This window comes from Mandrillus leucophaeus, unplaced genomic scaffold (assembly GCF_000951045.1).
Source record: "Mandrillus leucophaeus isolate KB7577 unplaced genomic scaffold, Mleu.le_1.0 Scaffold169, whole genome shotgun sequence".
In the NCBI taxonomy this organism is placed as follows: Eukaryota; Metazoa; Chordata; class Mammalia; order Primates; family Cercopithecidae; genus Mandrillus; species Mandrillus leucophaeus.
Window position 1 is genome coordinate 3143775 of NW_012101687.1, and position 16975 is coordinate 3160749.

Here is a 16975-nt window from a genome sequence, read left to right on the forward strand (position 1 = left end):
GTAAAAGTTCTTGAAAGAGAAGTCTAGGAGAGGGGAAAGAAACCAACGTTTATTGTGTACCTACTGTATATTAACTCTATAAATTATGCATTTAGTTATCATAGACTTGTGAGAAAACATTTTTATCAATTATATAGACAAAATGGAGTCGTGGAGGCTCCAAGGCTTAGATCAGAAGCTACAGGAGACCTCAGATTTCCTCTCTTGTGATGCACACCATGGAGTGATGCTTCACACAGTGGGACTCCTGGGCTCCCTGCCTCAGAATCACTCAAAACCAATCACTTGTTAAAACCAATGATTCCCAGGCCCTCACCCAGACCTATATAATTACAGTTGCTTGATGGTAGTGGTTTTAATAAGTCACCCACCACCATGATTCCCCTGTACACTCAAGAGCCATTGACTCAGTGGTTAGGAGCATGGACTCTGAAGTTGGGCCTGGTCCTGGTGTCGCTATGTTCGAGGTATGTGACGTCGCTGTGTTCGAGGTATGTGACGTCGCTATGTTCGAGGTATGTGACATTGGGCACATTACTCAACCTCTCTGAGACTCTTTACTTCATTCCAGACGTGGAGATTACAGAACATCCTTCATGTGGTTGCTGCAGTGACGAAATAATGAATGTCAGGTGCCAGGTTCAGAGTCTGGCACTTAGTAACTATGTTTATTTCCTTCACATGAGAATAACTTAATTTCCTCTTTGCTTTCTCATTCAACCTCACAGTTCACTGTATTTGCTTTTTTCTCCACCATTCAAGTGAAATCAGCTGAACAAATATGACCTCCTTGCTAAATCCAGTTGCCTCTTTTCTGTTCTCATGCAGCTGAGAGATCATTTGGTTTGCGCAGGCTTGGATTTGAGGCCTGGAAGCTGAGATAGGAACTAGTGAAAGGATTGGAGACAAATTTTTGGTGGAGAATTGAGAAAATTTGGAGATAAACTGAATGTAGAAGATAAAGAAGAGGTGCCAGGAATTACTCTCAGGGCTCAGTTTTGAATAATGAACCATTTACCATTTTTGGTGGAGCCATTCACCAAGGGGAGGCACTAAATCCCTCTCTGGGGAATATAATATAATCTTTACATTTCTAGAAATCTTCCAAATGACTCCGATGGCTAACCCTAGTTAAGAAGGATCAATCTAGAGAAGTGGCGTAGAGAATAATGGTTACATTTAATGGCTAGTCATTATATCTTTCTTTGGAGGTAGCTTGTCTTATTCCAACCTAGTCATGAACTGGCCATATCACTGGAAAAGTTAGTTTAATCATCTATGAAATGGAAATAACTGGTTCATATGGCTGTTGTAATCTTATAAAACATTTGGAGTACTTCCAAGCTACCATTTTAGATTATTCACTTGAATAAGCCAGGTGTTTTCACATCTGTAAGCTTTGGCTCATTCCCTGCCTTTTGCTTGATATGTTCATCTCCCCTTGTGATAATTTTCTATTTCTTATCCAGAGATAGCTTTCCTCTGACTGGTACCTCAAACCACCACCCGCCCAAGCCAGTCATCTGGGCCATTTCTCCTGCTTGCATGGGCTCACAGTTCTCTATGCATTCTTCTACCATACAACTTACCACAAAGGTTAGAGTTATTTATTTATTTATTTATTTATTTATTTATTTTTGGTCTCCTGAACAAGACTTAGAACTTTTGGACCTTGCTGATCTTGTCTTATACGAATTTATATCCACAGAACCTAGTCTGTTGTAGCTTGAGGCGCACAATGAATTAAATGGATTTAATTGAATTTAACTAAATTAAAAGCATGATACCCTCAGGGAACTCATCGCACAATCTAAGCCTCTTGCTTAATTAAAGTAGCCTATGAATGCAGTCACAGAGAGCTACAGCCAGCAGCCAGCGTATAGAAAACCTTCACCCTACATGGCTATTTAGGGTGCCCAAACTTAAGCCTAGACCAGTCATGCCAGACATAACACCTTTCTTATCTGTCTCTCACCTCTGCTGTGCTCTTCCTGAGCAATGTGGGGCCCATGCCTTTCTGAGGAACAGAGGAAGGAGGAAGGTGGGGTGGAGAGGAAGAAATACTCCTACAACTTTGCAAAACCTTCCTTCACCCCTCAATGAGGGACAGAAGATAGAGAGAGTGGCTGTATGTGCTGTATTAACAGGCATGTTCAGGCTGGTTTGAGTCTTTTCTAACCACCTGACTTTGTGTAGAAGGTCCGAACACCATTAGGCAAACCCCAATAATGTTACAAGCACAGTGAACTATCCCAGAGCAAGTTTTCTAAGAGGATCCATGGTTTTTACCATGCCTTTGAATGGAAGCAGAATTTGAACTCTCTCATACTAATTCTTGTGGAGCCTTCAAGAATTGAAGTGCCCATAAAGTGTGAGGGAAGTACTGATCATACATTTTAAACTAAAATAATTTGATTAAGGGTTTGGGTCTCTGAGAGAAAAGTTGAAGAGGACTATTCATTCTATAATCTCGAGGCAAATGGACACAGCAGGAGGTAATCTGACATGTAAAAATGGAAACCTTTACAGCCAAGCAGATCTGGATCTAAATCCTGACTCATTTACTCTTTAGTTCTGTGCTCATTAAAGTTAATAATGATGACAATGATGATAATCGCTAACACTTACATGTGCTTACTACATTCCAGGCTCTGTTGTAAGTGCCTTGCATGTATCAACTTATTGAAGATACCAGCATCAGATTTTATAGCGAAGGAATCTGAGGCACAGAAAGGTTTTATAATGGATACAAGTTACTAAAGAGCTGAGCCAGAATTCAAACCCAGGCAGCTGGGCTGCAGATGTCCATGCTAATAGCCACTCTGCTTCCCTGCCTCCCACGTGCCTCTGGAGCACAGCGTCTGGCTTTCAGAATCTGAGTTTCCTTCCCCATAAAGTGCATATGATGACGCCAACCTTGGTGAGGTCTGAAGGAGATAGTGTACCTCGAACCCTAGACACCAGAGGGGCACCCACACTAGAGTAGGTGCCTCTAATTTCAACATGTACACTCACAATGTCCTCTCAGATTTCTAAGTAAACTCTAATAAAATTCTGAGCTATCTAGAGTCCCCAAGAACAGCAAATGTGTGGGGGGACTGAACAAATTGGAGGCTTTAAAATTTACTGTTTAGAATCTTCCATTGATCCAGAAGGCAGTCATAGTCTGTGATGCCCGCTATCTCAATATTTCTAAATTAACTATGGCTTTTGTTACAGGCTAGAAGCTCAGCAACTGCTAACAACCAGCTGGAGGGGTACGTCAAAAGCTATGAGAGCCCAGAAGGAGAACAATTATTTAGAACTGGAGGGGCCAGTTGGGAAAGTCTTTGAAGGGTCTTCAGAAAATGGCCCAAAAGAAAAGAGGAAAAGTCATTCTACTGAGAGGTGTTTGTGTAACCAAAGCAACCGAGGTCTAAGAACTCACACAAGATTTGAAAAGGGTGAAGGATGCCTGGAAAGCTGGACTAGGAAAAGGTTGTGAAGGGCCCTGAATGTTGCTTGTCACATGTTGCCTACAGCATGCAGAATTAAAACATGATAAATCATATCTTGAATCATGACATATGAAGCATGACACATGAATCATGGCATGTGACATGTTGAATGTCACATGTCACATGCCATAGGCAGCCATCAAGAGTATTTGAAAGGGAAGTGTATAATCATGCCTGTTCTTTAGTAAGACAATTCGTATAGTGTTCAGTGTGGATTAAAATGGAGAACACAGGTATCAGTTTGACATCGACAGCACAGGAAACCATTTGGGTTTCTTGTACACCAAAATATTAAAACATACGTGCAAACACACCAACACATTAAAATCTTGAGAGAGAAGGGCCAAAAGTTCTTTGTCACTGGACTAAAAGTGGAAATAAATGTTTACAACCTCTAAGGTGGATTAAGCTAAGAATTTGGAGTTGTTGGCAAAACTGCCACATAAAATTTCAGACATGCAAAGAAATGCAATTGTAGACTTATGCACATACTTCCACCAGAGAAGGGAATCTGGGCAGAGTGGGTGAAGCAAAAAACATGTTCAAAGGTTAAGAAATGCCTTGCTGTTACCAAGAAGAGCTAACAGCGTTTTCTTTGAATCAGCTCTCATATTCCCTTAAAAAGAAATTGATAGTGTTGTAGAAAACTCACCTATTGAAGAGAAAACAAAATCAGCAACCCAGTATGAGTTAACTGGTATTATGTTAAAGGGACAAGTAACTGTACTTTTGACACACACCCTCTAAAAGGTAGGGTGGCAGTGTTTCAAAGAATCAAGTCTGAGTAATAGAAAAGCATATACCACTTCCCCATATACACGTTTGAGCATGGGGGACTGGGAGGCTGGGTAATTGAATGCAGTTGTGCACATTGGCCATTCTCCCATCATGTACCATTTCTTCGATGTCTCTACCAAAATTCTCCTTCTAAGTGACACATCCCTTTATTGATCATCTTTCCCCATGCTGATCATCCTCAGGAATCATGTGAGTTATTAGTCTAAGTATTTGTTTTTCTCAAATATGGTCTTTTAACTACTCCTTAAATATATTATGTATACATAGTTTGTTTTCCCAATGTAACTACAAGCATTTAAAAAAATGGGAATATTTGTCTATATTTCTGTAATTTTTCATCATGCCTTGTGTGGTATATAAAAATCAACAGCAATAAAACAACAGTAATAATAGCTAAGACATTTTGAATGCTAACTGTATGTTCAGCACTATTTCAATAGCTTTACAGGTATTAACTGATTTAATTATTACAACAACTGCATGAAGTAGATACTATTGTTGTCATCAATTTGTACTTGAGGAAACTGAGTCATGGGAAGTTTAATTATCTTTTCCATAGTCACAAAGCCATTAAGTGTATGATCTCAGACAGTCTGACACCTGAGCTGTGCTTCAATGTACCTGTTAAGATACTCTTTTTCTTGAATTCAAATTCTGAAAGGAAAACAGAGTTGAAAATCAGAGGCCCTAGCTAATCAAGTAAAGTTTTGCTTTAAAAACATCAAGAAGCAATCTTCCTAAGGTCTCTGCATGATTTCGTGGCCCATCACAGAACAGGGTCATCTTTGACTTCTACACCAAGGAAAATGTGGCTTTTGGATTCTTGGATAGAACCTACTGCATGGCCTCTATCTTCATACGCCCTTGCTGGGATTTGAAGATAATATGAATAAAGTAGATTTAGTGGAAGTGAGGAGAAGAAACATCCTGAACAAAAAACACTTGTTCCACTTGGCCAGCTACCTATATTCTCATCAAGGGAGAGTTGGCCACAGTTAATACCACATCAAAGGGCAAACTCTGTACCAGCTTGCACCTTTACTTATTCCTACCTTTAACACACACATCGCATAACATGTATAATTCTTATTCTGGGTATAGTTGGTGGTAGGAAGGTTTTCATACATTTGAGATTCTATTTGGTGAGTATATAGTAACAACACAAGAAATGTGCCATCAGACTACTCTTCAGCAGTTTGCAAAGATGGCTACAACAATTCTTGTGATTCTTATGCACATGTGTTTGCTATGTAACTTTGTCACCCTTTCCCATCAAGATATACAGTCTATTTCTTTTTCCATTTAACTTGGCCCTGTGACTTGCCTAAAACCAACAGAAGGCTGCAGAAGGGACATCATATGACTTCAGAGTCTCAGCAGCAAAAGGCCTTTCAGCTTCTGCTTTCAGGCTGTCATTGCTGTGAGATAGGAAGCCTGGGCTAGCCTCTATGAGAATGAGAGACCACACCTGGTCAACAAGGAGAGCCAACCTGCAGCCATGTGAGTGAGACCATCCAGCCTCAGTTAAGCTGCCAGATGACTGCAGCCAGGTAAGTGGCTACAGGCAAGACCAGTAAAAGAACAAACTGGCTGAGCTCAGCCCAAATTGCTAAGGCATAGCAATTTAGGGCAAGATAAATTCTTGTGTTTTAAATCAGGATTTGTTATGGAGAAATTGATAACTGATAAAGCTCCAAATCCTAACTGAGACGAAAAATTCAACATCTTTTATATTACCATGATACAAACATTATTTTCTTAGTAGTCATCATTAAAGCTTTGTATGTTTAACTGCCCTTCCACTACTGCAACAGCTACAGTGCTGGTGCATTCACATGCATGCATACACATAAAGACACATTCTCCAGTTTCCCAACTAGTTACTCATATACTCTTACGGGCTTTCATTTCTCAATATTGCTATACTTCCAGCTCAGTCCATTTAACTAGCTTCATTCCCATATCTAACTCTTCCTGTCTATGAAGAGTAGCTTACCGTTACTTACTATGTGCCAGGAACTATTTCTGACTATCACTTTATCAGGCAGATAGTTCTCTATCAATAACTACTGAACAGGTGACTTCATCTAGTCAACCATGACATTAGAATCAATTGCAAGACAGAGATAGGAATCAGAGAGAAGAGATAAATATGTTACCCTTATTACTTATTTTTAAAACATTTATATTGGAAAATATGATTGAGACACCTACTAACCCACACAAACACAGGAGCATTTGGGCAGCCACAGGCCTTCTCCAGTGCCGATTGGTGTGTGAAAAACTCACAGCATGGAGGATTAAAAAATGTATATTCTCTGAAGGCAGATATGCCCTTCCAGATACAAGAAAACGAATGAACCATTAATACTGAGTTCTTTCTCCCAAGCTGACCAATCAGTTATGACAATTCTTCTCCCGTAGGAAGAGTCACTCTTGAGAAGTCACAATTGTAACATTGATGGAGGTTTCCTATACAAACATAAAGACTGGGGAATATGTGTTTCCCCTATAACAAATGGTGACTTTCCATTATGTCTCCAGCCTCAACATCTTTCCTGAGCCTCAGAATTATATGTACACCTGTCTATTCAGTCTTTGCTTGGAAGCCTAACGGGTATTTCAAACTCAACATGTCAAAGAGGATACTCTTCATTTTTTTAAAACTGTCTCTTCACTCCTGTTTTGTTTGCTAGGGTTGCCATAACAAAATAAGTCTGGGAAACTTAAACAGCAGAATTTTGTCCTCTCACAGTTCTAGAGACTGGAAGTCCAAGATCAAGCAGTAGTTTCTCCTGGTATCTCTCTCCTTGGATATCTTCTCACTGTGTCCTCACACGGCCTTTTCTTTGCACACACACATCTCTGGTGTCTATCCTTCCTTATAAGGAATCAGTCATATTGAATTACAGACCCACTCTTATGATCTCATTTAACCTTAATTACCTCCTTAAAGGCCCTCTCTCAAAATATAGTCACATTAGAGGTTAGAGCTTCAGTACAGGAATTTTAGGGATAGGGCACAATTCAGTTCCTAACCACCCCTCTCACAATCTTTCCTATTTTAGGAAATGGCACCACCACTGATTAATTTCTTAGGCTAAATTTTAGGAATCATCTAAGATTCCTCTTCCCCTCATACCCCACATCCAGTGCTTTAGGAAGTTATGTGTGTTTTACCAATTCCATATGCCACCACCTCCACTATGGACTCCAGATTTTGCTGTCTTGTTCTGCCTGCTCTACTGTAATAGTCTCCTAAATGGTTATACTGGTTCCTTTCCTGTCCTGCTACAGTCTATTTCTCATACATCCATCAGAGTCAGTCAGCTACTGTTGAAAGTAAATCAGATACCATTGCTTCCCTAGTTTGCATTCTCTAGTGACTTCTCATTACACTTAGAATAAAACTCAACTCCAGTTTACAACCCACCTTCATCTACCCTTGACCACCTCACCTTCCTTACTACATATCACTCTTCCCCATCATTCACTCAACTCCAGTCACTTTGGCTGCCTTGACTTTCTTCAAGCATCCAAAGCTGTTTTCGGTGTCACAACCATTGCATGTGTTCATCCTTGTCCGTCTACCTGGAACTCTCTGGATGTGTCTCCCCACTTTTCATTTCACTGATACCTCTGCTCAAATGTAACTTTCTTAATAGAGCTTTCCTAACTCTATTTTAAACACACCTCATGACTTTCAACTCCTTTACCCTCCTTTGTTTACTTTCAAAACATTTACAACTGCTTGAAATTGCATTGTATTTTTATTTGATTGTTTATTGTCTAGTCTTCTCCACTAGGTTGTAAACTTCCCAAGGCTTTTTGTTTCTTGCTGTACCTGTAGCACTGAGAAAGGTCCTTGAAACAAAATAAACCCTCAACACATATGCATTGAATGAAAATAATTTATGCAATCTAAATCATTCTGATTTGGAAATTCGATCATGCCACTTCCTGTCTTAAGCTCTCCAATGGCGTCTCATTGCTCTGTGGATAGACTCAAAGCATCTAACATGGTATAGAAGACCTTCCTACTTTTCAGTTTTACCTCTAGCTACACCCACCATGCAGCTTGAGCTCCAGCCCTCCCTAACCTTTATGACGACTAGAACTGTGCCGCTTCATTTTGTAATCCTTGGATTCCAGCACAATATCTGGCACAAAATGGTCACAAAGCAGCTGGCATTAAGTGACAGGAATTATGCTATAAAACAGAGAGTGTACAGAGTCTTCATTTTACGTTTCACTAGACGGTTACTATATTGACAAAATGGTGATAATAAAATCAGCCCTAGCTATTTGTCACAGGTACTTTAAAAATCAAATTTATATAAAAAATATTTATAGAGCACCTACTATGTGCTGGGCACTGTCCTATTTGTTGAGGGTACATTAATGATTGAAATAGACAATGATTTCTGCCTTCATGGAATTTATATTCTAGTAGGTAAAAGACTACACACACACACACACACACTTACACACATACACACACACACACAGGTAATAAGTTCAATAGAAGTAATTCAGAGAAGGAGAGTAAGGAGGGCCTGGTGCAATGCATATGCACATTTTATACTTGGTGGTCAGGAAAGGCCTCATAAAGATGATGACATTTGAATAGAGACTAAAGGGGTTGAGGGAAAGAACCATGTAGACATTTAGGGAAAGAATATTCCAGTCAGAGGGAACAATAAATGCAAAAACCCTAAGGCAAGAACATGTCTATAGTGTTCAAGACTATATATTCCGGGCCATAAAATACATCTCAATAAATTTAAAAGAATTCACACAATATAAAGTGTGCCCTCAGATCACAACAGAATTAAATGAAGCTCAATTTAATAAATAAAAGTAAATAACAGAAAGCATCTCTGGATAATCCTCAAATATTTGGAAACTAAATAACACATCTCTGAATACCTCATGAATCACAGGATAAATCAAAGACAATGAATTGAATGAAATTGAAAACAGAAATTACTGAAATTTGTAAGATACATCTAAATTTATGAAACTCAAACACCCATATCAGAAAAGAAGAAAGGTTTGAAATTAACAACCTCAGCTTCTGCTTTAAGAAATTAGAAAAAGAAGAGAAAATAAAACCTGACCTAAGGAGAAGAAAGAAAATGATAAATATTAGAGCGGAAAACAATGAAATAGAAAATAGAAAATGATAGAGAAAATCAATAAAATTAAAAACTTGTTCTTGAGAAAATCAAAACTGATAAACCTTTCACAAGACAGATCAGAAAAAGAGAAAGAGAAAACATCAACTACCCATATTAGGAATGTGAGAAGTGACAGTCCAGATTTGACCTGGAAAATAAAATGAAAATAAAGAAATATGATGAACAACGTTATGCCAATAAACTTGACAACTTTGATGAAAATGTACACATATCTTGAGTAGTATGAGCTATCAACATGGTTTTGACCCACGTCCCCATCCAAATCTCAAGTTCAACTGTAATCTCCAATGTTGGAGGGAGGGCCTGGTGGGAGGTGATTGGATCATGGAGGTGGGTCCTTCATGAGTGGTTTAGCACCATCCTTTTAGTGCTGTTCTTGTGACAGTGAGTGAGTTCTCATGAGATCTGGTTGTTTAAAAATGTGTAGCACCTCATACTTCATCCTTTCTTGCTGCTCTGGCCATGTGATCTGCCTGCTCCCTCTTCCACCATGATTCTGTTTCCTGAGGCCTCCCCAGAAGCTGAACAGATGCCAGCACCATAATTCCAGTACAGCCCGTCGAACCGTGAGCCAATTAAACCTCTTATTTTATTTATTTTAAAAAATGTTTAATTTATTTATATATTACCCAGTCTCAGGTATTTGTTTACAGCAATGGGAGAACTGACTAATACAGCTATCATAATGCATTCAAGAAGGAACAGAAGACACTAAATAGCCCTGCACCTATTAAGGATATTAAGTGTTTTTTTTTTTTAATTCAATTTATAAAGAAATATATGAATGAAAATACTTTCCACGAAGTAAATCCTAGGCCTGAATTATTTCATCTGTGAATGCTAAAAAACACTTAAGCATGATATAATACCCATTCTATGCGAACTCTTCTAGGAAGTTGAAGAGGAGTAAATACTTCCCAACTCATTCCACAAGGTTAGCATTACTCTGATACCAAAATCAAAGGCATAACTAATGAAAACCATGGACCAATTTCCCTTGTGAGCGCAGATGAAAAATTCTTAGCAAATTTTAGCAAGTTGAATGTGACAATATCTAAAAGAAGACCAAGTGGAGTTTATCCCAAGAGTGCAGTGTTGGAGGAAAAACAGGGGACACTGTGGCTAGGCTGGAATGAGCCAGGGAAGTGAGATGAGATTTGAGAACTAATGAGAACTAGGTCATGTGGGCCAGAGGATTTGTTCCAGATCATCATGACCCTGAACTCAAACAATTAATACTAGTAGTATGAATTTTAGGCCTGTCTACAGGAGAACAGGGAAAATTGAGGGGCAGGGGGGACTGGTAAATACCACAGAGAGAATTGTCAGCCTCATTGCAAGGACTTGATTTTTAATCTGAGTGAAATATAGGAAAACCATTAAAGAGTTTTGAGTAGAGGAGTGATATCATCATTTTACTGCATTTTGATGATCTATTTTATTGACAACATATTTTAGTGGAGTGAAACTGAAATCAGGAAGACCAAATAGTAATATGCAAGTCAAAGTATTCAGTAAATTATAAACAATTCACATACCAATAGTTACTCAAATATTGCAATAACTTCATCATTCTTTGTCATAGTTTAGTGCACCATTTCTGACAAGCTGCTTTATGTATACTTACTTTTTTACAGATAACAGTCTTTTGATAAAATACATTTTGCTAGAGAGGACTCTCAGAAGAATGTGGGGAACTCTGCTTGGTTATAGGATGATCACTGAAGCCCAGTGGAATTTTACCCAACCCTTTTATTACACATCCCTCAGTTTTATTGTCAGAAATAAAATATTATGCTGAATGGTAAGAGCCTAAAATAATACAACATTCCTTTATGCGAGGTACTTGGTCCCAACTTGATTGTGATGCCAGAAATACACAATATTTAACCTTTTTCCGAGGAGCTGGTCTCCCTTGAACCAGCCCCCTGCAGTCATTGTTCTCCTGACTGATGTTATTAGAGATCCTGTGCAGGATCTAATTCCTACTCATGCCAGAGCAAGCCAGAAGAAGCTCTACAAATTCCTGGGAGCTACAAAGAAATAGGTACCCAGAGCCTAAAACTATTGGAAATGATGTTTGTCTAAAATGGCCAGAGACAACTTTTATAAGCTTCCAGAAAGTGGAGAACCATAAAAACTGACAGAAAAAAAAAAGCAAGCCAAAGCACACAAGGTCAAGGGAGCTGAGAATCAAAGACTGTGATCACAGGCAAGGCTGTGGATATGGAGTGCACACGAGAGTTCTCTTTCATAAGGGATTGATGATGTGCTTGGGGGGCGGGGTGGCCATTTGCACTGAGTGGTTCAAAAAACGTACAAAGTCCAACCCATGCCTAAGTGAGTGTTATAGCTCATAGCAATTTAATTTGTTTTGCCACACTTGAAAGTGCAGTATGATAGTGAGAGTATTAGGTGCCTTTGAAGGCAGGCAGGGAAGATTATTTTGGAGGAAGTGAACACCATGTAAAGAATTGTCGACCTCATCCACACTTCAAGTCAATTCTGCTGACATGAAAATGTTTTTCACAGGTCGAGTGTGCGGTTTCCATTTAGCACACAGGCCTTCCACCTGGGAAAGTCCAGCTTGGCAGCAGCATTTCCATCCATCTCACCAAGTTACCTATCCACGGCTGAGTGCTTTTAGCGTGATGTTTCTACAGCTGAGAATTATTCAGAAAACTATGTATGTTCATCTGTACTGAAGCAATAGTGATAGATCAACTACCTCATACACGTCATCTTGAAATCTCAGGAGGAAATTACTGCCTACAATACACACACACACGACTAGCTTTTAGAGTTTTGAGGTTTCAAAAAGTTCTATTAAATGACTTCGGAATGTTTGAAATGTACAAAACATTTCCTAGGAATTTTTGTATCAATGTTTTTCCTACAGAAATGTCTGTGAACTAGAATTGTTTTCTTCTATTCTCTGTATATTCATTTGGTAAACGTGTATTCAAGTCTATCCTTGATACTCAGCATTCAGATATTTATAACAATGAAAAACTGAAGTCCCTGTGCTCAAGGACTTTGATTTAGTGAGGGATAGAAGAACATGCAAGTAGTTACCATTCAAAAAGGCAAGCTGATCAGAGAAGTACAAATAAAGCACTAGGAGTTAAAGAGAAGGAGGTCACTAACTGCCAGGGTCATTAGAGACCAACAGAGAAAATTATATATGATCTGAATCTTGATGGACTAAAACGAATTTATGATGGGGAGAAGCAGAAAGAGTAACATTTTAGGCAGAAAGAATAAAGCCTGGAAGTATATAGTAATGCTAAGACTTATATGCTGTATTAGTCCGTTTTCATGCTGCTGATAAAGACATACCAGAGACTGGGAAGAAAAGGAGGTTTAATTGGACTTATAGTTCAACATGGCTGGGAAGGCTTCAGAATCATGGCGGGAAGTTAAAGGCACTTCCTACATGGTGGCAGCAAGAGAAGATGAGGAAGCAGCAAAAGCAGGAACCCCTGATAAACTCATCAGATCTCATGAGACTTATTCACTCTGACGAGAATAGCACAAGAAAGACCAGCTCCCATGATTTAATTACTTCCCGCTGGGTCCACAACACATGAGAATTCTGGAAGATATGATTCAAGTTTAGATTTGGGTGGGGACACAGCCAAACCATATCATAGGCCATACTGAGGAAGTCTGCTTTTGATAGTCTCAATATCAAGCACCTCGCGAGTGCTTAATTTTGACCTGTTCTTCGTGGGTGAAAATGATGGGATCAGTTTATGTTCATGAAATTGATGGTGATAATAATGATTAAAAATAGGATCTTTCTATGGATCTTGGCCAACATGTCCATGTGGCTGTGCTAACCAATTATTTACTATTTTATCAACCTACTTGCATTTTCCTATTTCTAAACCCCTTAGTATTCTTTGAGAAAGGACTATCATACATCATGACTGTTAGTAGAGCCTAGAAGATTAAAGATTTTCTCCTTTGATGGTCTTAAATATAACAGTTCTTCTGAAATAAATTCATATATTCAACTTAATTCCTGTCAAAATTTCAGACACACACACACACACACACACACACACACACACACGGCAAAATTGTTATAAAATAAATTTGGAAAATAATAGAGATGAGAAAATTATGAAAACTAGTACAAATACTAAAATCGAATTAATACTAACAGATATAACATATTGCAACATGTTATATAGACTCTGAAAATGAAAACGATTTGTTACTAGGCTAAAAATAAAACCTGCAGCCCAGAAGTAGAATGTATTACATATAGCACTATAGTTTCATAAAGGAGATACCACTGGTCAATCAGAAACCTGAAGGTTTAGTCAGTAAGTGTTCTATGAGGGATCAGTTAGCAATTTGCAAAGAAAAATTAATTTAGAGTCTCATCTCATTTCATAGGCCAAAATATATTTTAGATAAAGAAGTAAACATTAAAAATGAAACAACAGAAACCAGTAAAAAAAAGTGAAATAAATATTTATCAAATGTCTAGATTCAAAAGGACTTAGCTTAGAAATGATAAAAGACTTAAGAGTGAAAAATAAAGATTGAGCCATATACAAATTTAAAACTTTAGTATCTAAACTCTAAAAACCATAAGACAAGTATCAAATTTGGAAATGGCTACAGAAAATACTAAAAACATTAATAACTTTATTGTATTATGAACCTGTATTAACTGACAAAAAAACATAAGAAAAACAGGGGAAAATACAAATAAATACAAAATTAACTAACTACAAAGGGAAATTAAAAATAATTATGGTTTTTTATTATATAACTAATCAACAAACATACAAAACCTATATTCATTCTCAGTTGTGATGGAAATCCAAAATAAAACAACATTAAGATATAATTGTTTTACTGGTATAAATAGTATTTTTCTCATTGATAATATTCAATGTAAATGCAAAGACAGTACAGTGTAGAGTTTGTGTTTGGATAATTGGCTGGTCATTACTTTTATATTCTTGATTTTATTTTTTTAAATGTCTTTAATGGTTTTTTTTTTTACTTTTATAATTGAAAAAAAAAGTGACAAAATATATGTATAGTAATTAAGAAAAATATCTTCTCGAATTGGAGTGAATTTGTAATCCTACACACTGGGCCAACTGGCATCAGAACTTCCACTGACTATTGTTAAAGAATCTGCTCAAAAACAATAAGATTTTTCAGTGAAGAAGGGTTATTTCACTTATCAGGATTTGCTGAGGCAGCACAACAGAGAAATATCTGTTGTCAATCAGCTCAAAATACTTAATAACAAAATATGTGTTATTCCGCCATCACGAGTCAAAGGCAGAATTTTTTATAGAAAAGAACAACTAATGATTGAAACCTGCATATTCAGCAGACATTTACTCCACAGAATTCTAGGCAGCAAGATAAAAAACAAACAAACAAACAAAAAAAAAAACAGCGTTGCTAAATTACTAAAAGCCTAGAGGTGAATCGTGTGTGTGATAAGTGCTTCAGAAAATGTTATCATCTATTTTTCTTGTCTTTGCAGAGAAAGTCCCTGACTTACAATGGTTTGACTTGTGATTTTTCAGCTTTGCCATGAGTTTAATGGGACATAACCCCATTGTAGATTGAGGAACATCTGTACTTATAAAACACCTCCACCTCTACACAATTTGTTGTTGGTAGTAGTAGTGGGGGCGTGTTATGGGGGTGATTCTTGACAGCTCACTGATATCTATATGAAGGGGTGGATAGAATGATAAATGGTAGGTGTGATGTGTTGATGGGACAAAGGGCCAAAAAGTTCAGCAGAGACGTTGGGAAGAGAAGTGTCATGAAAGGTGACAGAAAGCTCCACATGCCAGCTTATTCCCTGGGCTAAAAACCATTAATGACTTTCCCTCTGTCCTCTCAGCTTGTGTAAAACACCTAAGAAATAAAATCAAGGTTCCTCTTTTGAAATTATTTCGCTAAACTCTTGAGTCAGCAATGCTGTATGAATTTGCATCTCTACTTTTGCAAGAACTATTTATTTAGAGAGCACTATCTTGTGAAGATGTTTTGTGGGATGTATGACCATCAAGATCAAGTCACTGCAATCCTGATGATAACCAGTCAGGAGTATGAAAGTGGGAAGGTTGGCCCCTAGGTGTATTCTGACTGCTCAAATCAGTCCTGTAAAATTGAAACTAACCTACCTGAGCCAGCTCCTATCCACCTGATAGGATACAAAGAAGACTCACGGGCTTGTGGGTTCTTACGTACAAGCTGCTGTTTTTCCCCTCTACTGATCGTGGGAATTTCCAGCTCAGGAGTTATGTTGGCATTCTGTCCTGGACAGAGTGAAAGCAGGAGGACCTGGCCACACATGTGCTTAGATACTGCTTTCCTTTGTCCAGTGAGAGGTTGGAAAGGTGCTTACAGAATCACAAAAATAAAGAATAAGAATGAAACTAATTTGAACTTGGTTGTAAGAGGGTTTGTCATTTACTATATCCTTCCTGTGTCTAACTCAGAGTTAAAAGAAACCACAACATTTTCCCCCAAACCTGATGAAGACTAAATAAAACACTAAACAAGAAAATAATCAGAACAAATAAGAGTTCATTAAGTGACTTCATACAAAACAAATAAAAATTGATGGTTTTCCTCTATACTAGCAATAACCAGTTAGAAAACGAATACAGAAATAGCACATTCCCCCCAAAATAGGCGTGGGAGTATTGAAAACCTGTAAGAAGAAGATTATACTGAGAGAAAGTAAGTAGAAAGATATTTTTATAAAATGGTCACTCCTCCCCCAAATTAATCAATATTTAATTCAATTTAAATCCGATACAAATGTTTTTGGTTTTTTCAAACAAACTGAAGTTGTAACATTGATGTAAAAATTGGTATGGGAGATTGCCTGGAAACTTTTACAAAAAATAAAATTGAGCAAGGTAGAGTTGGGTACTTGCTATGAAGCTCTTAAAACTGTAAAGGTACCATGTTTAGATAATTTTGATGTCACTAAAAGAAGAGTCAAATCAATAGCATTCAGAAAAAGATTCATTTATCTATGGCGACTGGATATATAGCAAAATTAACACGTTCAATTTAGTGGAGTAAATTCAGACTATTTCATAAATGATGTTAAGATTGTTGATCCATCTAGAAGAAAGCAATTTTTTTAAATTTTACTTTAAGTTCTAGGGTACATGTGCACAGCGTGCAGGTTTGTTACATATGTACACATGTGCCGTGTTGGTGTGCTGCACCCATTAACTCCTCATTTACACTAGGTATATCTCCTAATGCTATCCCCCCTCCCCCCACCCCACAACATGCCCTGGTGTATGATGTTCCCCACCCTGTGTCCATGTGTTATTGTTCAATTCCCACCTGAGTGAGAAAATGCAGTGTTTGGTTTTCTGTCCTAGTGATAGTTTGCTCAGAATGATGGTTTCCAGCTTCATCCATGTCCCTATAAAGGACACGAACTCATCCTTTTTTATGGCT

General features: G+C 37.9%; 1 pseudogene; it reads left to right on the forward strand.

The window, feature by feature from the left end:
* The first annotated feature begins 458 nt into the window (after positions 1-458).
* LOC105537142 overlaps positions 459-16975 on the forward strand; it is a 23012-nt pseudogene continuing 6495 nt past the window's right edge.